Source organism: Mustelus asterias, unplaced genomic scaffold (assembly GCF_964213995.1).
Source record: "Mustelus asterias unplaced genomic scaffold, sMusAst1.hap1.1 HAP1_SCAFFOLD_291, whole genome shotgun sequence".
Taxonomy (NCBI): Eukaryota; Metazoa; Chordata; class Chondrichthyes; order Carcharhiniformes; family Triakidae; genus Mustelus; species Mustelus asterias.
The window spans coordinates 172,785-198,802 of record NW_027590256.1 but is presented as its reverse complement, the minus strand read 5'-3'; the positions used below and the strand labels follow the sequence as shown (position 1 = coordinate 198,802).

Here is a 26,018-nt window from a genome sequence, read left to right as displayed (position 1 = left end):
AAGTTGGTGAGAGTCGCAGCTGACATGCCAAATGTCTGTAAACCTCTGAGAAAATAGAGGCGTTCGGAGACTTTTTTAATTATAGGGACGTCATGGAGGAACCAGGAAAGGTTTTTCGTGATGTGGACCCTAAAACGTGAAGCTCTCGACTATTCCAACTTCATCTCATTGATGTAGATAGGGGCATGTACTCCACTAGGCTTCCAGAAGTCGATTTGCTTTGTTGACATTGAGGAAGAGATTATTGTTGTCGCTCCAGTTCACCAGATTCTCTGTCTCTTCCTCCGACCCACTGCAGGTGTCATCAGCAAACTTGGAAATCGAGTTGCAGGGGAATTTGGCCACACAGTCACCAGTGTATAAGGAGTATAGTAAGGGGCTGAGGACGCAGCCTTACGGGGCACCGCTGTTCAGGATGATTGTGGAGGAGATGTAGTTGATTGTCCTTAATTTTGCTGTCTATGGATTCGGAAGTTCAGGATCCAATTGCAGAAGCAGGAGCCAAGCCCAGGGCCACGGACTTTGGACATGAGTTTCGTAGGACTAATGGTGTTGCAGGCTGAGCTGTAGTTGATAAACACGAGTCTGTGTTCCAGGGTTCACTGTCGGGCCAGGGAGATGGCATTGTGGACCTGTTGTGGATGTCGGTGAACTGTCGTGGATCCAGGCAATCTGGGAAGCCGGAACTGATTCATGCCATGACTAACGTTTTGATGCATTTCATAATATTGGACATCAGAGTCACCGGACGATGGGCATTAAGGCAGCCTGCTTGGCTTTTCCTTTGGTACTGGCCTTTGTTTGAGTTTTACCTGGTGCATAGATTGGCAACCGTCCTGCCGAGAGAGGACTGATGCAGCTGCACTGGTCCAGTAGACCAACGTGGGACAGCAGTAATCGCACTGAGCATTATGGACGATAGCGATTCGCTGAACCCTGAAGCTTTCTCCCACTCTTGAAAGCAAACACTGGAAGTTGTGTTCTGTGCCAATCGAGTGTGAGATTACTATTTTTTCCTGTGTTGCGCTGACAGTGGCCACAATGCTGTGATCTCCTCTCCAGGGTACAGTTCTGTGTAAATATAATAGAGATTCTGTGCTGTCAAGGCATCAGGATCTCCCTCTGCCAATTGTTAGTATTGTCCCGAGGCAAGGGTCAAACCAGCCCTCTTTGGTCCCAGCTCTGTTGCAGGGGTTGTCAGTAAACTGTCTGAGAGACGACAGATTACCATCTACAGGACTCCAGGCTGGATTTTCTGTCAGGGTTTACTCCCTCATCCTTGGAGCTGAGTGAGGGTCAATGTTGTGGACTCTCCGGAAAGGTCTCTCCCAAATATATACCACTGTGTTGCTACCATGGAGCAGCACGGTGACACAGTGGTTAGCACTGCTGACTCACAGCGTCAGGGACCTGGGTTCAATTCCAGGCTTGGGTCACTGTCTGTGTGGAGTTTGGACCTTCTCCCCGTGTCTGTGTGGGTTTCCTCCGGATGCTCCACTTTCCTCTCACACTGCAACAGACATGCTGGATTTTTTAAAAACAGATTTCAGTGATTTTATGTGTGTCCATTCTTTTTCATTTCAACCCATCCTCAGTCCAAATGGTAACATCTTTCCCTGAATCCTGTCTAATTTTATTCTTTATTTCCCTTCCTGACAGTGAACATGATCACAATTGTGACCCTGACGAGCAGAAACTGTGGTCTGTCCAAATGTGTGACTCGTTACCTGGTGGCCATGTCAGCGGGGGATCTGCTGGTCGTTATCCTCGACCTGATATTCAGACACATTCCCATTCTTTACCAGGAACAGTTTGATTTCCTGTACTGGGTCCCCGTGTGTAACATCCACGCCGTCCTGCTTTTTGCAGCCACTGACTGTTCTGTCTGGTTCACCGTCACTTTCACCTTTGATCGATTTGTGGCCATTTGCTGCCCCAAGCTGAAGAGTAAATATTGCAGTGAGAAATCGGCGGCTGTGGTTCTGGGAACAGTGACGGTGCTGAGCTGTTTAAAGAACATCTTCTGGTATTTTATGTTATTAAATAGATATCCGCTGATGAACGACCCCTGGTTTTGTGATGTCACAATGGATGTTCTGTTCTCTCCGGTCTGGGGAACAATCGAGTTCCTCCACCACATTCTAACCCCGGCTGTCCCGTTCGTCCTGATTCTGCTGCTCAACGTTTTCACCGTCAGACACATTTTAATGAGCAGCAGAGCCCGCAGGAGACTCCGGGCTCACAGCAGTGGGGAGAATCCCAGAGACCCTGAGATGGAGAGTCGCAGGAAATCCATCATTTTACTGTTTGTTATCTCAGCCAATTTCATCCTCTTATGGTCGACATTCATGGTTTATTCTATATGGAGTCGGATGTATGATTTGGGCTATCAGTCGGTATGGTTAGATTACTATGTTCTGGAATTTGGTTTCATGTTGCAACTCACAAGTTGTTGTACAAACACTGCCATTTATGCTGTGACACAGACTCACTTCAGGCAGCAGCTAATAAATCTGCTGAAATATCCCCTTACTGCAATTCTACAACTCATTAGACACTGAGAGGAAACTCCAACTACAAGAGCCCTGACTCTTTCTATTGGACTTTCAAACTATAAATAACAAACAGCCTCACAGAGAGAGTGACAGATAAAGAGAGAGAGAGGGCAGTGAGAGCAGAACTGGGAGTGATAGAGAGACGGAGGTTGACAGAGAGAGGGACGGGTACAAATACATGGAGCGTGACACAGTTTGAAAGAGTTTCTAACAGATACAGGGGGAGAAACAGAGAGAGAGAAAGAGAAAGGACAGAGACAGATAGGGACTCTCAGAGCGAGAAAAACAGGGATTGAGATTGGGGGAAATGGGGAGGGAGATGGACAGGGAATGAGAAAGGGAGACAGAGGGAGACAGATGGCAGAATGTAATGAGAGAGGGAGACTGAGACGGAAAGGGAGACAGAAAGAGAGGCAGAGAGAAACAGAAACAGAGACAGAGAGCGTCAGTGAATTTAAAAAAGTGAGACTGAATGAGTACAATGGACACAGCAAGAGCAAAAGACAGAGCGAGGTAGAGAGAGAGAAAGACAGAGAAATAAGAAAAGGGGGACAGAGAAGGAGAGGGAGAAGGAGAGTGAGACTGAGGGGGGAGGAGACACGGAGGAAGAGTGTAGAGAGAAGGTGAATGAGGGAGATGCAGAGAGACAGTAAGAGACACAGAGAAACAGGCAGAGAGAGAGAGAGAGACAGAGAGTGAGAGATACAGAGAGAGGCATGCACAGAAAGACAGAAAGAGACAGAGAGACAGAGACATACTTAATGACTTTATCGATAACCATCAGGTGGAGTTATTGGAATATGAGCTCCCTGTTTGAGACAGTTAATGCTGTCCAATCCGGGAGCCCTGCAGACGTATATAATATGGTGTGTCTCGGTTACCGGAAGTCAGGGTGTGTACACTCTGGGTGTGGATGTGATGGACTGGTGCTTTTATCACTACACTATTAATACAGAAACTCAGCTAAAGTTCTGTGCACCCGGGTTCGAATCCCGTCACAGCAGATGGTGGAATTTGAATAAATATGTCTGGAATTCAGAATCAGCTGGTGATCATAAAAGCATTGTCGATTTTCGGAAAAACCCATCTGGTTCACCAATGTCCCAGGGAAGGAAATCTGTCGTCCTTATGTGGTCAGGACTAAATGTGACTCCAAGTGGTTGACACGAAATTGTCCTCTGAACATGGGCAACTAGGGATGGGCAATAAATGCTGGCCGGCCAGTGACACCCAAGTCCCAAGATTGAATACAAATACTTTGTACTGGGAAATTTTAAACAAACGGTAAACTGTTTCTCACAGCTGGATAAATACCCAATCCCTCTGATCGAGGACTTAGCTTCAAAGCTGGCAGGAGGATTCTTGTTTCCAATTATGAACTTATTCACGTGCACTTTTACTGACAGCGAGATGAGGTTTCCCAGCGATATTCAACCATTCATACTGAGAGGAAGTTTAATATTTATAAAGTGTCAAATGTAGGCTTACATTAACACTGCAATGAAGTTAATGTGAAAATCGCCTAGTCGACACTCACTGGTGCCTGTCCGGGTACACTGAGGGAGAATTGAGCATGGCCAACGCACCGAACCAGCACGTCTTTCAGACTGCAGGAGAAAACCGGAGAAACCAGATGAAACCCATGCAGATACGGTGAGAATGTGCAGACTTCACACAGACATTGACCCAAGCCAGGAACTGAACCCAGGTCTCTGGTGTTATGAGGCAGCAGCGCTAACCACTGTGACACCTCGTCAATGGTGACAGTTCGGGGAAAGAAATTCCAGAAGTACCCGCATGGCGGTGCAGCCCATAACATTGGCCCATATCCAGCTGTGGGCTTTATTACTGTCCGCCTACCATTACCCAGGAGGCTGAGTCACTGACGCCAATGCCTTGAGTTGGTACGATTCACAGACACTTGTCGTACCCACAATGGAAGAGATAGTAATCATGAACTTTTTCAAAACTCTCCCAGTGGCTGCCAATAATATTCGGCTGTGGAGGCAAAATTATCCATTCCTGAATGAATTGAAGCAGCTAGTGCTGATGGGGGAATCCACAAGGCCGTTCCAGCCTGAATTGCACCCATATTGGAATGGCAGAGAGCAGCTGACTGTGGAAGATGGCACACGCCTTTGGGGTTCCAGAGTGTCATCCTGAGCCAGGGTCACCATCCCATGGTGAACTTTACCATGGCCACCCAGGAGTGGCAAACTGAAGATCCTCCAAGTTGCCCTGTTGGTGGCCAGGTATGGGGACGGATATTTGCGCGTGGGTCAGTGTTGTCAATATCAACAAGAGCAGAACTATCACCAGTCGCTACTCTTCACACTTGGGAATGGTCAGGACGGCCATAGACGTGGCTGCACATGGACAGTGCCGGTCCGTTCATGGGGTCTATGTTCCTGGTAATGGTAGATGCTGATTCAAAATGGATGGCCGTACACAGGGTGAGTTACTCAAACACAAGGACAAGAGTGGAGAAACTTCACACCTCTTTCTTGACACCCGGGATCCCGGAAATGTTAGTTTCTGAAAATGGACCACCCTTCATCAGCCAGGAATTTGTGCATTCGATGAAGTTGAACAGAAATTAACACGTTTGGGCAGTGTCATATTACCCATCATCCAACGGCCTGGCAGAAAGAGCGGCCCAAACAGTAAAAGCAGGTTCAAAATACCATCCCTCAGTCTCTTTGGACACCAAACCATCCAGATTTCATCTTCAATGACAGAATGACACCCTCCAACCTCCCCCCGACCTCCCCTCTTCAACAACTGGAATAGCCCCAGCAGAGTTGGTCATGGGAAGTTCACTCCGCCCAGTGTTACGTCTGACCTTCTGAGGGTGGGCGCTAACAGCCAGTGCCGTTCCCACCAGCCGGGAGAGGCACCTAAAGGCAGGAGATAGGTTATTGGTAAAGAATCATGGCAATGGATCCACGTGGTTATGAGGCACGGTCGAGTCTGGAACAGGGCCAGTTTCCTATCAAGTCCGCTTGGGAGATACCATCCTATGGGAATGCTTCAATCATCTACAAGCCATGAAGTCCCAGGCCGTGCAGGAAAAATCAATTCCCAGCACAGCGGGAACTTTGGAAAGAATTCCAGGCTCTCCGGCTCCTGTTCCCCATCTCCGCCAGTGGGAACCTCGGAGTCTGAAATGGACACAGTGGGTTTAGCCTCTCGATCACATTGTCACCCGATAAAGGGAACTCGGGCCACACGCTCATGGTGGAAGAGGCGAGCTCCGGTCTGCTGAACCCCACTCACTTCCGAGGCTGAGCAGCAGGAACCGGACCCAGCATTGAAACTCCAAAAAAGGCTTCCAAGGTGGTCAGCCCTCGGCAGTTACTCAGACCTAGAGGGGGAGGGGGTGCAGTGACTTCAATCAGGTTCATGTGTTGGACACGGGCAAATATAAACTACCAAACTGAGGCCTGTGAAATGTGCCCACTCAGGGAGCTCCACAGAATGCAAGCTGCAGAGAGTGAAGCACTGAGAGTTGGGGTAAGTGTGGGAGTTTAGGGAAGTGGGTGGAGAGGTATTGCTGTGTCTTGTGTCCCTTACTGCCCGGTCCCTTACGGCCAGGTCCAGTGTGGGTAGGTGTCCCCCAGACATTACAGTTCAGAAAGTGACGTGAGCAGATGTGTTTATTGAGACTTTCAGAAGACTTTTGACAAGTTCTCACATCGCAGACTGCCATGTAAAGTGAAAGCACATGGGATTACAGGCAATGTTTTGAGACGGATAGAAAGCTGGTTCACTGATAGAAAGCAAAGAGTTGGCAATAAATGGGCCTTTTTCTGATTAGCAGTCAGTGTCTAGTGGGGTTCTGCAGGAATCTGTGCACGGACCCCAACTGCTCACATTATATATTAATTATTCTGAAAATGGAACTAAATGTATCATCTCCAAATTTGCAGATGATAAAAGGTGTGTGAGGGTGAGCTATGAGAAACATGCAGACATGCTTCAGTGTGATTTGAACAGGCTCAATGTGTGGGCATGTGCAAAGCAAGTTGCAGTAAAATGTGGGTAAATGTGAGTTTATCCACTTTAGCAGCAATAATAGGAAGGCAGATTATTATTTGAATGGGTGTAACTTGAGAGAGGTGGATACTCAGCGAGGCCTTGGTGTCCGTATGCATCAGTAAGTGAAAGTAAGCGCGCATGTACAACAGGCAGTAAAGAAGACAACTGTAATGCTGCCCTTCATAGGGATAAGATTGGAGTACAGGAAGAGAGATGTGTCACTGCAGCTGTACAGGGCATTGCTGAGGCCACACTTCCAGTATTGTGTGCAGTTTTGGTGTCCTTATCTGAGGAAGGATATCCTCGCTATAGGGGGAGGACAGCGAATGTTTACCAGGCTGATTCCTGGGATGGCAAGTCTGTGATATGAAGAGAGACTAAGTCGGTTAGGGCTTTATTCATTGGAGTTCATTAGAGTGAAACATATATTATTGGACCATGTTTAGACAGGGTAGATTCAGAAAGAATGTTCCCGATGCTCAGGGAGTTGAGGACGAGGGTTCATGGTTTGAAGATAAGCAACAACCTTTTAGAACAGAGGTGAGGAGAAATTTCTCCACTTCGCTACCACAGAAAGTAGCTGAGGCCAAAACCTTTCGTGATTTCAGGAAGAAATTATGTATCGCTTTTGGGGCTAAAGTGATCACGGGATCTGGGAGCAAGGGATGGTCAGGATATTGAAGTTGATGATGATCCCTGATCAAACTGAATGTCGGAGCTGGCTCCAAGGGCCGAATGGCCTGCTCCTGCTGTTCCTATATTTCAATGTTTCTGTGATTGTGAAGCTGAGGTGAGTCTGTATACGGTGTGAATCTGAACATGATCCGAGTCCAAACCTTGTGTGAATCTGAACAGCGTCTCTGTCTGAACCTGGGTGGGTCTGAACCTGGTGCGGGGCCTCTCGACATGATTGCCAGTATTCCACTTGCCTTCCTAACTGCCGATTCAACCTGCAGGTTAACCTTTAGAGAATCTTGAACAAGGCCTCCCAAATTCCTTTGTGCATCTGATTTCCGAAGCATATCCCCATTTAGAAAATAGTCTCTGCCTCCATTCCTCCTTCCAAAGTGCATAACCTCACACTTTTCCTCATTGTATTCCATCTGCCCCCTCTTTGCCCACTGTCCTAACGTGTCCAAGTCCTTCTGCAGCCCTCCTCCTCCCCCTCCCACTTCCGCAATACTCCCTGTCCCTCTGCATATCATTGTATCCTCACCAAACTTAGCAACCGTGCCTTCATTTCGTTTTTCCAAATTATTAACGTGTATTGTGAAAAGTTGTGGTCCCAGCACCGACCCCTGAGGCGCACCACTTGTCACCGGCTGCCATCCTGAAAGAAGATCCCTTCATCCCCAATCTCTGCCTTCTGCCAGTCAGCCAATCCTCTATCCATGCCAGGATCTTATCTTCAACACCATTGGCACTTAACTTATATAACAGTCTCCTATGCTGCGCCTTATCAAAGAAAGATCACCACCAATGCCACCACAATTTCCTCAGCTATGTATTTGAGAACCCTGGGGTGTACTCCATCCGGTCCAGGTGATTTATCCACCCACAGACCTTTCAGTTTCCCCAGAACCTTCTCCTGAGTGATGGCCACTACACCCACCTGTGTCCCCCGACTCTCCTGGAGCTCTGGCATCCCACTGGTGTCTTCAACCGTGAAGACTGATGCAAACTATTCAGTTCCTCTGCCATTTCTTTGTTTCCTATTATTCCTTCTCCAGCCTCATTTTTCAGTGATCCAATGGGTATTTTTGCCTCTCTCTTAACTTATATTGGAAAACCTCCTCCTCCTCTTTTATAATACAAGCTCGCTTACACTCAGATTACATCTTCTCCCCTCTTATTGCTTTTTTAAGTTGTCCTCTGCTCGCTTTCAAAAGCTTCTCAATCTTCTGCCTTCCCACTAATCCTTGCCACTAAGGATGCTTTCCATTTTGTGTTTTTGCTGCCCTTGGCTTCCCCGTCAGCCATGGATTCCTCGTCCTCCCTGTGGCATGTTTCCTCCTCCTTGGGATGAATTCCTGTTGTGCCTCCCAAATAACTCTCAAGAACTCCTGTCATTGCTGTTCCACTTTCTCCCCTGCTCGGCTCCCTTTCCAATCAACTCTGGCCAGCTCCACCTTCATGTCCTTGTGGTTGTCTTTATTTAATTCAAATACCTTTACATCTGATTCCAGGTTCTTCCTCTCAAACTGCAGGGTAACTTCTATCATATTGTGGTGACTGCTCCCTAAGGGTTCCTTCACCTTAAGTTCCCGAATCAAGTCTGCCTCATTACATATCGCCAAATCCAGAATTGCTTGTTCCGTAGTAGGCTCTGTCACAAGCTGCTCCAAAAACCATCTCTTAGACATTCCACAAATTCCTTTTCTTGGGATCCACGACCTACCTGATTTTCCCAGTCCACCTTAGAATCTTAGAAACCTACATATTGAAGTCCCCCATGATTATTGTAACATTGCCTTTTCTATCTCCTGATGTATTTTCTGCCCCTCATTCTCTCACTATCCTCATCCCTACCCTCAGTCTGTACTTTACCCTTTACCTCCGCCAATCAGACACGATGTTTACATTTGAAGGCCAGTTTCCAATGTTCAAAGTCTCTCTATTTTTCCCTTGCCTCCTTTTTCCCTTTTGCCTGTAATTCAGATTGATTCAATTATTTTGCTTGCTGTTCCTCCCTTTCCTTTTCTTTTCCCTGTAATTCAAATCGTTTTAATTATTTTTTATATTGAGTCAGTTTCATTTGTAACTGAATTTCCAACGATTCTGACTGAGCTTCTGACAATTCCAAATGTTGTGCTATTGCCACAATGATCTCTCCTTTCTGTACTCTGTCAGGCAATGTCAACTGGAATGTGTTTCCAATTCCAAAAGCTTTGCTTTAGTCACTATCTGTCAGGTAACTTGTGTGACTTCCTCCACCCGCAGAAACTTCTGAGCCTCTGAAAGAGGCATTAATCCAAACCACACTCCCTATTTCCACTGGAATACAACACCTGAAAAGAAAACACAAATCTGCTCACCGCTCACTGTCTGAGTTCACTAATCCCAAATCAATCAAGAAATATAGGTTTCAATCCCGGAGCCCCCAGTTGTTCTCAGTCAGGTTGGATACTCCCAGTTGTTCCATGAAGCTCGAGTGACCTGTAACTCTTTACCTTGAATCTGACTAGAAGGAGCATGGGAGGTTTCACTTCAGGTGTGAGTGAACTGACCCACGAGGAACTCTTATTCAAAACAAAGTTTCATTAAGAATATTGTTGACATGTGTAGTAAGACAATTAGCAAGAACTTTTAACAATTACAAACAAGAAACACAACAACCACGATAATGTACAACTCTGAAGGACATATCTCTGGTGTGTTCCAACCAAAGCCAACATCCAATCCACAAAACCCTCCAAATCACCACAATACAGCAGAGGTTAATGCCGAATTATTACACGTGTCCAGCCTCCTGGGCTGAATGCTCAAAATCCCTTGAGAAACTCAGCAGAGGTTGCAGTCGAGTCTGTTCCACAAAACACAGCCTTTTCAAAAGAGAAGGACAGGGAGAGGGAGAGAGATTGCTTCTGAGCTTGCTGCTAAACTGCTTCCCAAAACTAAACTAAAAGACCAAAAGAAAACCACCACCTGACTGCCACAGCTTATCTACACCTCCATGTAAGCTGCACGATTTAAACAAAATTGCTGAAAGGTCCACTCACATGACAACATTAACACTCTCACTCTCAACTCAGCACTCCCCATTACCCCAACACTCTCTCTCTCACACCAACACTATCCTGTCACGTCAACACACTCCCTCACCTCAACACACTCCCGCTCACCTCAATACTCCCCTTCCCATCTCTACACAATCTCCATCACACAGACATTACACCCTTTCTCCTCAACACGATCCGTCTCGCTTCTAAGTTCTCCCTCTCACATTTACATTGTCCCATAGAGGGTTAACATCAATTCCTCTCACCAGAACACGTGCTCTCAATTCAACACTCTCCCAATCAACAGAACTCTCCCCCTCTCACCTTAACATGTTCCCTCCTCACATCAATCCTCCCACTCACCTCTACATTACCCCACGCACCACAACACTACCCATCTCATCTCGACGCTGCTCACCTCAAGATCCCCAAGATATGAATTTCCCGTCCCACACCGCATGGGAGTCGGAGCAGATGGGCACAGACCGTGTCAAGATCCAATTACCTCTGGTGGGATTATCCGAATTTGGGGAGAGCGCGGGGCCAAATCCTACACTCTGTCTCACATCAACATTCTCCCTCTCTCATATCAGCTCTCTCTTCTCATCTCAGCACTCTGTCTCGCCTCAGCTCCCGCCATCTCATTTTAACTTTCCCCCTCACCTCAACAAACTCCCCCTCATCTCAATACACCGCCTCTCAACTCATCACTCTCCCCCTCACTTCCAAAATAAACTTTCACTCCACACACAGCCCCCCCCCCCCCCCCCCCACTCCACACAACTCAAACATCCGCCCGCTGTCCCTGCCCTGGGTGTGTTTGCTGGGGAAATTGCAGATGGAGTTTTATCTTGTGTTTCCCCGATGCTACACCTGTCCCTGCAGATGCAGAAATAACCTGATTCTTATTGGAACCAGGTATTTAGGAACAGCAGTGACCGCACTCTCCTTTCACAACCTGTACAGATACATTACTGAATTGCTCTGATTGTCAATACACATCCAGGTGCATGGCTAACCTCATCCCTACTGCCTTTACCTTCCAGGTGTATCACCGACTTCATTCTTATTACCAACTGACAAACAGATACATCACTGACCTCACTCTTATTGTCGCTACTGATTCCCTGCGACCCCCACGTTACAAAACGAATAAAGGCAACACAGCAGCAGCGTCACACAAACTGTCTCAAAAACCTTCCGCTCCTTCAATCATTCTAATCCTGGGCTGATCTCAACAACATAAAGTTTGAATGCAGAATGTAAGTTTGTTCCTCCACGAATACACTTGGTTTAAATAATTGCGGAACAGAGCATCTATTTCAGGTCAAGCAGAGGTGGCAGTGTGGGAGCATGGTGCTAAATATCAGAATTATCTGTATCAATATCTGACTGCTCAGAGACCGGAATTAAAATAAATATATTCACTGCATGTGAAACATGTATAAAATGATATGCATTAAAAAGTTACTGCTGGTGTTCAGTGACTGCAACTAATGTTATTCACCTTGAGATCTCTATAAATGTACCTCTTCTGTTCTGTACAGTCAGTTCGAGAAACGGATTTCGAAATGTTTTTCAATTAGATTGTATAAGATCTCCACATGCATTTTCACAAATTCCCTCAATAAATCCCCAGCTGAATTTAACAAGGCAATCCCCACCAATTGAATTCTGGTTTTCACTCTGCGTGAGATGTCAGCACCACCGGGAATGTCACCCCGCTTGGTTAACGCTGACACACAGACTCACTGTTACTGGGAGATATTGCAAAGTGTTCTTGTGTTGGATCGGGTCATCTCACTGTCCCAATACTGCAAACAATCACAATATGGAACGGGTTCTCACTTCTACACGGGACAATTATTCCCCATTTGGCATTGATTGCAACCAGTTGATCAATCTGATTTAGTTAACTGGGGCAGTTTTCACCTGGCCTTCATCAATCGAGGGATTGAGTTTAGGAGTCCGGGGATAATGATGCAGCTATATAAGACCCTCGTCAGACCCCACTTGGAGTACTGTGCTCAGTTCTCGTCGCCTCATTACAGGAGGGACGTGGAAATTATTGAAAGGGTGCAGAGAAGATTTACAAGGATGTTGCCTGGATTGGTTGGCATGCCTTATGAGGATATGTTGAGAGAGTTCGGTCTTTTCTCCTTGGAGAGAAGAAGGATGAGAGGTGACCTGATAGAGGGATATAAGATGTTGAGTGGTATAGATCAGGTGGACTCACAGAGGCTTTTTCCCAGGGCTGAAATGGCTGCTACGAGAGGACACAGGTTAAAGGTGCTGGGGAATAGGTACAGAGGAGATGTGAGGGGTAAGTTTTGCACTCAGAGGGTGGTGGGTGAGTGGAATCGGCTGCCGTCAGTGGTGGTGGAGGCAAACTCGATGGGGTATTTTAAGAGACTCCTGGATGAGTACATGGGACTTAATAGGATTGAGGGTTCTAGGTAAGCCTATATATAAGCCTAGGTGGGTAGGGACATGACCGGCGCAACTTGTGGGCCGAAGGGCCTGTTTGTGCTGTAGCTTTCCTATGTTCTATACAACAGAAAATGTTTGCAATTAATTCATTCGAATTCCCAAATGTCTGAACTGTATTTCGGAAAGATCTGAAGGAGTAATTCACAAACTATAACAACAAATTAACAGAAGACCGTTATTATAAAAGCACAAATGGAAAATATCAATATCAGTGGGGCTGTTTTGGGATTACTTCATGGACAGTGATGGAAACGTGTTTGATACAGAAGATACACGTCCCTTTTATCAGCCTGTTTGAATTGGCAGTGCAGCAAGACCGTATACTTTACCCAGTGCTGTCCCTATCCTTGGAAATGTTCAATGGAAGCACAATGTACAGTAACCCAATGGCAAATACAGAAACATGGTTCAGAATGGGGTTCGACACAGACTAAACACCCTTTGCAGTGAACTATTCAATGGGACACTGCAGAGTGAGCTTTGCTCTGTCTGCAATCCCATGTGTAACTGTTCTGGGAGGGTTTCAGAGGGCAGTATCAAGAGGAGATGTATCTGTATTGAACTTTTCTTTACCAAAATCTGGGATAGATTCCCACACAGACAGGGGAGACGTGCACACTCCACACAGAGAGTGAGCCGAGGCTGGAATCAAACCCGGGTCTTTGGCGCCATGAGGCAGCAGCGTCAACCAGTGTGTTACAGAACCTCACCGCCACCACAAATTCCCCTCTCACCTCCACACTCCCACTGTCACCTCGACGCTCCCCCCTCGCCTCGACGCTCTCCCCCCCTCGCCTCGACGGTCTCCCCCCCCCCCTCGCATCGACGCTCTCCCCCCCTCGCCTCAACCCTCTCCCCCCCTCGCCTCAACCCTCTCCCCCCTCTCGCCTCAACCCTCTCCCCCCCTCGCCTCGACGCTCTCCCCCCTCGCCTCAACCCTCTCCCCCCTCGCCTCAACCCTCTCCCCCCTCGCCTCAACCCTCTCCCCCCCTCGCCTCAACCCTCTCCCCCCCTCGCCTTAACCCTCTCCCCCCTCGCCTCAACCCTCTCCCCCCTCGCCTCAACCCTCTCCCCCCTCGCCTCAACCCTCTCCCCCCTCGCCTCAACCCTCTCCGAACTCGCCTCAACCCTCTCCCCCCCTCGCCTCAACCCTCTCCCCCCTCGCCTCAACCCTCTCCCCCCTCGCCTCAACCCTCTCCCCCCTCGCCTCAACCCTCTCCCCCCCTCGCCTCAACCCTCTCCCCCCCTCGCCTCAACCCTCTCCAAACTCGCCTCAACCCTCTCCCCCCCTCGCCTCCACCCCTCTCCCCCCCTCGCCTCAACCCTCTCCCCCCTCGCCTCAACCCTCTCCCCCCTCGCCTCAACCCTCTCCCCCCTCGCCTTCAACCCTCTCCCCCCCTCGCCTCAACCCTCTCCCCCCCTCGCCTCAACCCTCTCCCCCCCTCGCCTCAACCCTCTCCCCCCCTCGCCTCAACCCTCTCCCCCCTCGTCTCAACCCTCTCCCCCCCTCGCCTCAACCATCTCCCCCCCTCGCCTCAACCCTCTCCCCCCTCGCCTCAACCCTCTCCCCCCCTCGCCTCAACCCTCTCTCCCCCCCTCGCCTCAACCCTCTCCCCCCTCGTCTCAACCTCTCCCCCCCTCGCCTCAACCCTCTCCCCCCCTCGCCTCAACCCTCTCCCCCCTTCGCCTCAACCCTCTCCCCCCCTCGCCTCAACCTTCTCCCCCCTCGCCTCAACCCTCTCCCCCCTCGCCTCAACCCTCTCCCCCCTCGCCTCAACCCTCCTCCCCCCCTCGCCTCAACCCTCTCCCCCCTCGCCTCAACGCTCTCCCCCCCTCGCCTCAACGCTCTCCCCCCTCGCCTCAACGCTCTCCCCCCTCGCCTCAACGCTCTCCCCCTCTCGCCTCAACGCTCTCCCCCTCTCGCCTCAACGCTCTCCCCCTCTCGCCTCAACGCTCTCCCCTCTCGCCTCAACCCTCTCCCCCTCTCGCCTCAACCCTCTCCCCCTCTCGCCTCAACCCTCTCCCCTCTCGCCTCAACCCTCTCCCCCTCTCGCCTCAACCCTCTCCCCCTCTCGCCTCAACCCTCTCCCCCTCTCGCCTCAACCCTCTCCCCCTCTCGCCTCAACCCTCTCCCCCTCTCGCCTCAACCCTCTCCCCCTCTCGCCTCAACCCTCTCCCCCTCTCGCCTCAACCCTCTCCCCCTCTCGCCTCAACCCTCTCCCCCTCTCGCCTCAACCCTCTCCCCCTCTCGCCTCAACCCTCTCCCCCTCTCGCCTCACCCTCTCCCCCTCTCGCCTCAACGCTCTCCCCCTCTCGCCTCAACGCCTCTCCCCCTCTCGGCCTCAACCCTCTCCCCCTCTCGCCTCAACCCTCTCCCCCTCTCTCGCCTGAGCCCTCTCCCCCTCTCACCTGTACACACTGTGTATCTCACCCTCTGCTATACCTGCACTGGAGATTCGTGTTTGGACAGTGTAGAGGGAGATAGTTTGTGTATCTGGGCCTGTGCTGCATCTACAATGAGGGTATTTGATGGGAGTGTAGAGGCAGCTTATCCTTGTAAATGTCTGATGGGCGCAAGCTTACGGATATCGAGCCTGAAGGTTGCCTGACAAAGTTGAACCTTCACTTTAGCAGCCATGAGACAGCCTGGTCACATAGTTAAGATGCGGTGGGAGTGACACTGGACCTCTGTCGCTGACATTGGAGTGTTTGATGGGATGTTGCAGATGATGTTTGCTCCGTGTTTAAGGGCTGTCACCGTTCCCTCCGCACTCTGGCTGGCAGCGTGAGGGGACAGACTGACTTCGCACCTAATCCCTGCAGTAAATATCCTGGGAGTGTTTGTTGGATCAGTGTGTATTGATATAACACCATGTTGTTCCCCTCTCATCTGAAAGCTCCCTCCTCACATCAACACACTCCCTCTCACCTCAGTAACCGCCTCTCACCTCCACTCCCAACGTCCACAGCAACACCCTCACCTCAACACTGACCCTCTCACCTCAAAATTCCCCTTCACCTCAACACTCTCTCTCTCACCCCACTCACATCAAAAATAGGATTGATCTTGTGAGTTCCTTCAATCTTTCTGATTCTAGGCTGCCATCAACAGCATAAAGTTTCACTGTGCACCGTCCATCTGTTCCTCCAGGACTAGCCGAGTGTTAAATAATTTCTGAATAGAGCATCTATTTCAGGTCAGGGAAAGGTAGCGGCGTTGAAGCATGATGCTAAATACCAGCATTAACTATACCAATGTCTGATTTCTCCATGTCCCGTGTTATATTGATTTGGGTGAGAATTTAGGAGGCATGGTTAGTAAGATTGCAGATAACACCAAGATTGGTGGCATAGTGGACAGTGAAGGTTATCTCCGATTGCAACGGGATCTTGATCAATTGGGCCAGTGGGCTGACAAATGGCAGATGAAGTTTAATTTAGATAAATGCGAGATGATGCATTTTGGTTGATCGAATCAGGGCAGGATTTACTGAGTTAATGGTAGGGCGTTGGGGAGATTACAGAACAAAGAAATCGAGAGCGGGGGTAAGGGGAATACAGACATTGACAGCAAAACAGAGGGTTGAAGTGAGATGGTGGGATGAGACACAGGATCTGGGGGGGGGGGGGGCGGTGTCCAGTGTGGGCTCAGAACAAAGAACAATTAAGCACAGGAAAAGGCCCTTCGGCCCTCCAAGCCTGCCCCGATCTATTCCCAGCTTGTTAGAACCGAGAACCATAGAACATTACAGCACAGAAACAGACCTTTTGGTCCTTCTTGCCTGTGCCGAACCATTGTTCTGCCGAGTCCCACTGACCTGCACCTGGACCATATCCCTCCACACACCTCTCATCCATGTACATGTCCAAGTTTTTCTTAAATGGTAAAAGTGAGCCCGCATTCACCACTTCATCTGACAGCTCATTCCACACTCGCACCACTCTCTGTGTGAAGAAGCCCCCTGCCCCCTGATGTTCCCTTCAAACTTTTCCCCCTTCACCCTTAACCCACATCCTCTAGTTTTTTTCTCCCCTAGCCTCAGTGGAAAAAGCCTGCTTCCATTCACTCTATCTATATCCATCACAATTTTATACACCTCCATCAAATCTCCCCTCATTTGTCTCTGCTCCAGGGAATAAAGTCCTCACGTATTCAACCTTTCTCTGTAACTCAGTTTCTCAAGTCCCGGCAACATCCTTGTAAACCTTCTCTGCACTCTTTCAACCTTATTAATATCCTTCCTGTAATTAGGTGCCCAAAACTGCTCACAATACTCTAAATTCGGCCTCACCAATGTCTTATACAACCTCACCATAACATTCCAACTCGTATACTCAATACTTTGATTTGTAAAGGCCAATGTACCAAAAGCACTCTTTCCGGCCTTAACTACCTGTGACGCCACTTTTATGTATTATGTATCTATATTCCCAGATCCCTCTGTTCTACTGCACTCTTCAGTGTCCTACCATTTACCTTGTATGTTCTACCTTGGTTTGTCCTTCCAAAGTGCAACACCTCACACTTGTCTGCATTAAACTCCATCTGCCATTTTGCAGCCCATTTTGCGAGCAAATCCCTCTGCAAGCTTTGAAAACCTTCCTCAATGTCCACGACACCTCCAATCTTTGTATCGTCAGCAAATTTGCTGATCCAATTTACCACATTATCATCCAGATCATTGATTTAGATGACAAACAACAATGGACCCAGCACTGATCCCTGTGGCACACCACTAGTCACAGGCCTCCACTCAGAGAAGCAATCCTCCACTACCACTCTCTGGCTTCTTCCATTGAGCCAGTGTCTAAGCAAGTTTACGACCTCTCCATGTTTCCCTCGCGACTGAAACTTCCTAACTAACCTCCCATGTGGGACTTTGTCAAAGGCCTTACTGAATTCCATGTAGACAACATCCACTGCCTTCCCTTCATCCACTTTCCTGGTAACCTCCTCGAAAAACTCTAATAGATTGGTCAAACATGACCTACCACGCACAAAGCCATGTTGACTCTCCCTAATAAGTCCCTGTCTATCCAATTATTTGTCGATCCTATCTCTTCGTATTCCTTCCATTAATTTACCTCCTGCTGACGTCAAACCTACCGGCCTATAATTTCCCGCATTACGTTTTGAGCCTTTTTTAAACAACGGAACAACATGACCTATCTTCCAATCATCCAACAACTCACCCCGTGGATACCGACATTTTAAATATATCTTCCAGGGCCCCTGCAATTTCAACATTAGACTCCTTCAAGGTCCGAGGGAATACCCTGTCCGGTCCTGGGGATTTATCAACTCTGATTTGCCTCGAAACAGCAAGCACCTCCTCCCCTTTAATCTGTATCGGTTCCAGGACCTCCCTACTTATTTGCCTTATTTCCAGAGAGTCCATGCCAGTTTCCTTAGTAAATACGGATGCAAAACGCCCATTTAATATCTCCCCCATTTCTTTCGGTTCCGTACATAGCCGACCACTCTGATATTCAAGAGGACCAATTTTATCCCTTACTATCCTTTTGCTCTTAATACACCTGCAGAAGCTCTTAGGATTATCCTTCACCTTGTCTGCCAAAGCAACCTCATGTCTTCGTTTAGCCCTCCTGATTTCTTTCTGAAGTAGTTTCTTGCACTTTTTATACTCCTCAAGCATCTTATTTGCTCCCTGTTGCCGATACATGTCATACATCTCTCTCTTCTTCTTCATCAGAGTTCCAATATCCTTCGAGAACCAAGGTTCCTTATTCTTATTCACTTTGCCTTTAGTCCTGACAGGAACATACAAACTCTGCACTCTCACAATTTCTCCTTTGAAGGCCTCCCAATTACCAATCACATCCTTGCCAGAGAAGAGCCTGTCCCAATCCACGCTTTTTAGATCCTTTCTCATTTCTTCAAATTTGGCCTTTTTCCGGTTTAGAACCTCAACCCGAGGACCAGATCTATCTTCATCCATGACCAAGAACAAAACAAAGAACAAAGAACGATACAGCACAGGAACAGGCCCGTGGGCCCTCCAAGCCCGCGCCGCTCTCTGGTCCAAACTAGACCATTATTTTGTATCCCTCCATTCCCACTCCGTTCATATGTCTGTCTAGATAAGTCTCAAACATTCCCAGTGTGTCCGCCTCCATCACCTTGCCCGGCAGCGCAGTCCAGGCCCCCACCACCCTCTGTGTAAAATACGTCCTTCGGATATCCCTGTTAAACCTCCACCCCCCCCCCCCCCCCTCACCTTGAACCTATGACCCCTTGTGAACGTAAGCACCGATCTGGGAAAAAGCTTCCCACCGTTCACCCTATCTAATCCTTTCATAATTTTATACACCTCTATCAGTTCACCCCTCATCCTCCATCTTTCCAGTGAGATCAACCCCAGTTTACCCAATCTCTCCTCATAGCTAAGCCCCTCCATACCAGGCAACATTCTGGTTAACCTCCTCTGTACTCTCTCCAAAGCCTCCACGTCCTTCTGGTAGTGTGGCGACCAGAACTGGATGCAGTATTCCAAATGCGGCCGAACCAACGTTCTATACATCTGCAATATCAGACCCCAACTTTTATACTCTATGCCCTGTCCTATAAAGGCAAGCATGCCCTATGCCTTATTCCCTACCTTCTCCACCTGTGACATCACCTTCAAGGATCTGTGGACTTGCACACCCAGGTCCTACTGCGTATCTACACCCTTTATGGTTCTGCCATTTATCATATAGCTCCCCTTACGTTAGTTCCACCAAAATGCATCACTTCGCATTTATCAGGATTGAACTCCATCTGCCACTTCTTTGCCCAAATTTCCAGCCTATCTATATCCTTCTGTAGCCTCTGACAATGTTCCTCACTATCTGCATGTCCAGCCATTTTCGTGTTGTCCGCAAACTTACTGACCACCCCAGTTACACCTTCTTCCAGATCGTTTATATAAATCACAAACAGCAGAGGTCCCAATACAGAGCCCTGCGGAACACCACTAATCACAGGCCTCCAGCCGGAAAAAGACCCTTCCACGACCACCCTCTGTCTTCTGTGACCCAGCCAGTTCTCCACCCATCGAGCCACCTCCCCCTTTATCCCATGAAATACAATCTTTTGCACCAACCTGCCATGAGAGACTTTTTCAAACGCTTTACTAAAGTCCATATAGACGACATCCACGACCCTTCCCTCGTCAACCATTCTAGTCACTTCTTCAAAAAACTCCACCAGGTCAGTGAGGCATGACCTCCCTCTCACAAAACCATGCTGACTATCGTGAATGAGTTTATACCTTTCTAAATGCGCATACATCCTATCTCTAAGAATCTTCTCCAACAACTTCCCTACCACGGACGTCAAGCTCAACGGCCTATAATTTCCCGGCTTATCCTTCCTACCTTTCTTAAATAACAGGACCACATTAGCTATCCTCCAATCCTCTGGGACCTCACCTGTGTCCAGTGACGAGACAATGATTTGCGTCAGAGGCCCAGCGATTTCATCTCTCGTCCCCCTGAGCAGCCTTGGATAGATTCCATCAGGCCCTGGGGATTTGTCAGTCTTTATATTCCCTAAAAAAACCTAACACTTCCTCCCTTGTAATGGAGATTTTCTCCAACGGGTCAACAGTCCCCTCCGAGACACTCCCAGTCAACACATCCCTCTCCTTTGTGAATACCGACGCAAAGTATTCATTTAGGATCTCAAGTTGAAACTAATGGCGTTATGATCACTGGAACCAAAGTGTTCCCCTACACACACCTCTGTCACTTGTCCGAACTCGTTTCCTAAAAGGAAATCTAATTTTGCATCCTCTCTGGTTGGTACCTCTATATATTGATTTAGAAAATTTTCCTGAACACATTTTACAATCTCTAACCCGTCTAGACCTTTAACAGTATGGGAATCCCGATCTAGATGTGGAAAATTAAAATCCCCTCCGATCACAACTTTATGTTTCCTGCAGTTGTCTGCTATCTCTCTGCAGATTTGCTCCTCCAATTCTCGCTGACTATTGGGTGGTCTATAATACAACCCCATTAATGTAGTCATAAAGAACAAAGAACAGTACAGCACAGGAAACAGGCCCTTCGGCCCTCCAAGCCTATGCCGCTCCTTGGTCCAACTGGACCAATCGTTTGTATCCCTCCATTCCCAGACTGCTCATGTGACTATCCAGGTAAGTCTTAAACGATGTGAGCGTGCCTGCCTCCATCACCCTACTTGGCAGCGCATTCCAGGCCCCCACCACCCTCTGTGTAAAAAACGTCCCTCTGATATCTGAGTTATACTTCGCCCCTCTCACCTTGAGCCCGTGACCCCTCGTGATCGGCACCTCCGACCTGGGAAAAAGCTTCCCACTGTTCACACTTTCTATACCCTTCATAATCTTGTACACCTCTATTAGATCTCCCCTCATTCTCCGTCTTTCCAGGGAGAACAACCCCAGTTTACCCAATCTCTCCTCATAGCTAAGACCCTCCATACCAGGCAACATCCTGGTAAACCTTCTCTGCACTCTCTCCAATGCCTCCACGTCCTTCTGGTAGTGCGGCGACCAGAACTGGACGCAGTACTCCAAATGTGGGCTAACCAGCGTTCTATACAGCTCCATCATCAGACTCCAGCTGTTATACTCTATACCCCGTCCTATAAAGGCAAGCATACCATATGCCTTCTTCACCACCTTCTCCACCAGTGTTGCCACCTTCAAGGATTTGTGGACTTGCACACCTAGGTCCCTCTGTGTTTCTATACTCCTGATGACTCTGCCATTTATTCTATAACTCCTCCCTACATTATTTCTTCCAAAATGCATCACTTTGCATTCATCCGGATTAAACTCCATCTGCCACCTCTCCGCCCAATTTTCCAGCCTATCTATATCAAAGAACAAAGAACAAAGAACAATACAGCACAGGAACAGGCCCTTCGGCCCCCCAAGCCCGCGCCGCTCCCCGGTCCAGGATTGAATCCTGAATCCAGGATCCCCGCCCAATTTTCCAGCCTATCTACATACCAATATCCTATCCACCGAGCTGTCCCTCACAGCTACGATGCTTTGTTCATTACAACCTATTAACTCACCCCCACCCCCCCATTCCAGACCATGTGATCTCCAGGGAGAGGCGAAAACCCAGAGTGAAAAACCCCAGGGCCAATATGGGGAAAGAAAATCTGGGAAATTCCTCTCCGACCCCCTGAGGCGATCGAAACGAGTCCAGGAGATCACAATGGCCCCGATCGGAAAATGCTTCCCAACCCTAGTCATTTCCACTTCCACGAACACCATATGAATTCCCTGCCCCCGAGACAGGTTCCCAACTATCCGCAGTCTCACTCTGTACTGGCACCAGCAAGATGATCATAGAATGAAGCCTTGAAACGAGAAACCAGGAACAATTAGCCCGCGCCGCTCCCTGGTCCAAACTAGACCACTCTTTTGTATCCCTCCATTCCCACTCCATTCATATAGCTGTCTAGATAAGTCCTGCTGTATTGCCCGACAATGCTCTTCGCTGTCCGCAAGTCCAGCCATCTTCGTGTCATCCGCAAACTTGCTGATTACACCAGTTACACCTTCTTCCAAATCATGTATTTTTATCACAAATAGCAGAGGCCCCAGTACAGAGCCCTGCGGAACACCACTGGTCACAGATCTCCAGCCGGAAAAAGACCCTTCGACCACTACCCTCTGTCTCCTGTGGCCAAGCCAGTTCTCCACCCATCTCGCCACTTCTCCTTGTATCCCATGAGCCCTAACCTTCTTAACCAACCTGCCATGTGGAACTTTGTCAAATGCCTTACTGAAATCCATATAGACGACATCCACGGCCCTTCCTTCATCAACCGTTTTTGTCACTTCCGCAAAACACTCCACCAAATGTGTAAGGCACGACCTCCCTCTTACAAAACCATGCTGTCTGTCACTAATGAGATTGTTCAGTTCTAAATGCACATACATCCTGTCTCTAAGAATCCTCTCCAACAACTTCCCTACCACGGACGTCAAGCTCACCGGCCTATAATTTCCTGGGTTATCCCTGCTACCCTTCTTAAACAACGGGACCACATTCGCTATCCTCCAATCCTCAGGGACCTCACCCGTGTCCAAAGAAGCGACAAAGATTTCCGTCAGAGGCCCAGCTACTTCATCTCTCGTCTCCCTGAGCAGTCGAGCATAGATGCCATCAGGCCCTGGGGCTTTGTCAGTTTTAATGTTCCCTAAAAAACCTAACACTTCCTCTCTTGGATTCATGAGGGGAAAGTCGTGCTTGACGAACATGTTGGATTTTTATGAAGATGTGACGAGGGCGGTTGATGGAGGAGAACCGGTGGATGCGGTGTTTTTGGATTTCCAAAAGGCGTTTGATAAGGTGCCCCATAAAAGGCTGCTGAAGAAGATTCGGGCACACGGAGTTGGGGGTAGTGTGTTAAAGTGGATTGGGGACTGGCTATCCGACAGGAAGCAAAGAGTCGGAATAAATGGGTGTTTTTCCGGTTGGAGGAAGGTAACTAGTGGCGTGCCGCAGGGATCGGTACTCGGGCCGCAACTGTTTACCATTTATATAGATGATCTGGAGGAGGGGACGGAGTGTAGGGTAACGAAGTTTGCAGACGACACAAAGATAAGTGGAAAAGTGAATCGTGTGGAGGACGGAGAAGATCTGCAGAGAGATTTGGACAGGCTGAGTGAGTGGGCGAGGATATGGCAAATGGAGTATAACGTTGAGAAATGCGAGGTTATACACTTTGGAGGAAATAATAACAAGTGGGATTACTATCTCAATGGAAACAAATTAAAACATGCTACCGTGCAAAGGGACCTGGGGGTCCTTGTGCATGAGACGCAAAAGCCCAGTCTGCAGGTACAACAGGTGATCAAGAAGGCAAATGGGATGTTGGCCTATATCGCGAGGGGGATAGAATATAAAAGCAGGGATGTCTTGATGCACCTGTACAGGGCATTGGTGAGGCCGCAGCTGGAATACTGTGTGCAGTATTGGTCCCCTTATATGAGGAAGGATATATTGGCATTGGAGGGAGTGCAGAGAAGGTTCACCAGGTTGATACCGGAGATGAGGGGTTTGGATTATGAGGAGAGGCTGAGGAGATTGGGTTTGTACTCGTTGGAGTTTAGAAGGATGAGGGGGGATCTTATGGAGACTTATAAGATAATGCGGGGCTGGATAGGGTGGAGGCGGAGAGATTCTTTCCACTTAGTAAGGAAGTTAAAACTAGAGGACACAGCCTCAAAATAAAGGGGGGTCGGTTTAAGACAGAATTGAGGAGGAACTTCTTCTCCCAGAGGGTGGTGAATCTCTGGAATTCTCTGCCCACTGAGGTGGTGGAGGCTACCTCGCTGAATATGTTTAAAGCGCGGATGGACGGATTCCTGAGCGGTAAGGGAATTAAGGGTTATGGGGATCAGGCGGGTAAGTGGTACTGATCCACGTCAGATCAGCCATGATCTTATTGAATGGCGGGGCAGGCTCGAGGGGCTAGATGGCCTACTCCTGCTCCTATTTCTTATGTTCTTATGTTCTTGTAATGGAGATTTTCTCTAACGGGTCAACAGTCCCCTCCGAGACACTCCCAATCAACACATCAATCTCCTTTGTGAATACCGACGCAAAGAATTCATTTAGGATCTCAAGTTGAAACTAATGGCGTTATGATCACTGGAACCAAAGTGTTCCCCTACACACACTTCCGTCACTTGTCCTAACTCGTTTCCTAAAAGGAAATCTAATTTTGCATCCTCTCTGGTTGGCACCTCTATATATTGATTTAGAAAATTTTCCTGAACACGTTTTACAAACTCTAATCCGTCTAGACCTTTAACAGTATGGGAGTCCCAATCTATATGGGGAAAATTAAAATCCCCTCCGATCACAACTTTATGTTTCCTGCAGTTGTCTGCTATCTCTCTGCAGATTTGCTCCTCCAATTCTCGCTGACTATTGGGTGGTCTATAATACAACCCCATTAATGTGGTCATACCACCCATATGGCCTCGGGAGACAAACCCTCGAATCTGTCCTGCCTGAGCACTGCTGTAACAGTTTCCCTGACTAGCAATACCACCCCCCACCCTTCATCCCTCTGCCTCTATCCCGCCTGAAACATTGGAACCCTGGAACATTGAGCTGCCAGTCCTGCCCCTCCTGCAGCCAAGTTTCACTGATGGCTATAATGTCATAATTCCATGTGTCATTCCACGCCCTCAGCTCATCTGCCTTCCCCACAATACTCCTGGCATTGAAATAGACACACCTCAGAAGATTATTACCACCACACACAACCCTTCTATTTGTGATATTTCATGAACTATTAACATCATTTACTTTCACCCCTGCTCCACTATCTGTTCTGGCACTCTGGTTCCCATCCCCCTGCAAATCTAGTTTAAACGCTCCCCAATAACACTGGCAAACCACCCTGCAAGTATATTGGTCCCCTTGTAGTTCAGGTGCATCCCGTCTCTCTTGTACCGGTCCCACCTGCCCCAGAAGAGGTCCCAGTGACCTAGAAATCTGGAACCCTACCTCCTACACCAGTTCCTCAGCCACGTGTTCATCCGTCCGAGCATCCTACTCTTACCCTCACTGGCACGTGGCACAGGTAGCAATCATGTGGCTATCTAGATAAGTCTTAAATGATCCGAGCGTGTCTGCCTCAACCACCTTGCTTGGTCGAACATTCCAGGCCCCCACCACCCTCTGTGTAAAATACATCGCCCGTATATCTGTCTTGAACCTTGCCCCCCTTACCCGAACTTGTGACCCCTTGTGTTTGTCATTTCTGACCTGGGAAAATGCTTCCACCTGTTCACCCTATCTATGCCCTTCATAATTTTGAAAACTTCTACTAGGTCGCCCCTCAACCTCCGTCTTTCCAGGGAGAACAATCCCAGTTTACTCAATCTCTCCTCATAGCTAATACCCTCCATCCCAGGCAACATCCTGGTAAACCTCCTCTGTACTCTGTCCAAAGCCTCCACGTCCTTCTGGTAGTGTGGCGACCAGAACTGGATGCAGTGTTCCAAATGTGGCCTAGTCAACGTTGTATAGAACCGCAACTTCAGACCCCAACTTTTATACTCTATGCCCCGTCCAATAAAGGCAAGCATGCCATATGCCTTATTCACTACCTTCTCCACCTGTGACGTCACCTTTAAGGACCTGTGGAGTTATGGACTCAGTGCCCAGCTCCCTGTCTCTGGAGAAAAAA

At 48.5% G+C, this 26,018-nt stretch overlaps 1 long non-coding RNA gene across 1 annotated transcript in view; it reads right to left on the bottom strand.

Annotated features, from left to right (window-relative positions):
• Positions 1 to 1,903: 1,903 nt before the first annotated feature.
• The window catches only part of LOC144486165 (uncharacterized), a 41,222-nt gene continuing 17,107 nt past the window's right edge, over positions 1,904 to 26,018 (bottom strand). Inside the window, exon 3 of the long non-coding RNA XR_013496229.1 lies at positions 1,904 to 1,940. This is a non-coding gene — a long non-coding RNA (uncharacterized LOC144486165). The remainder of the gene's footprint in view (positions 1,941 to 26,018) is intronic.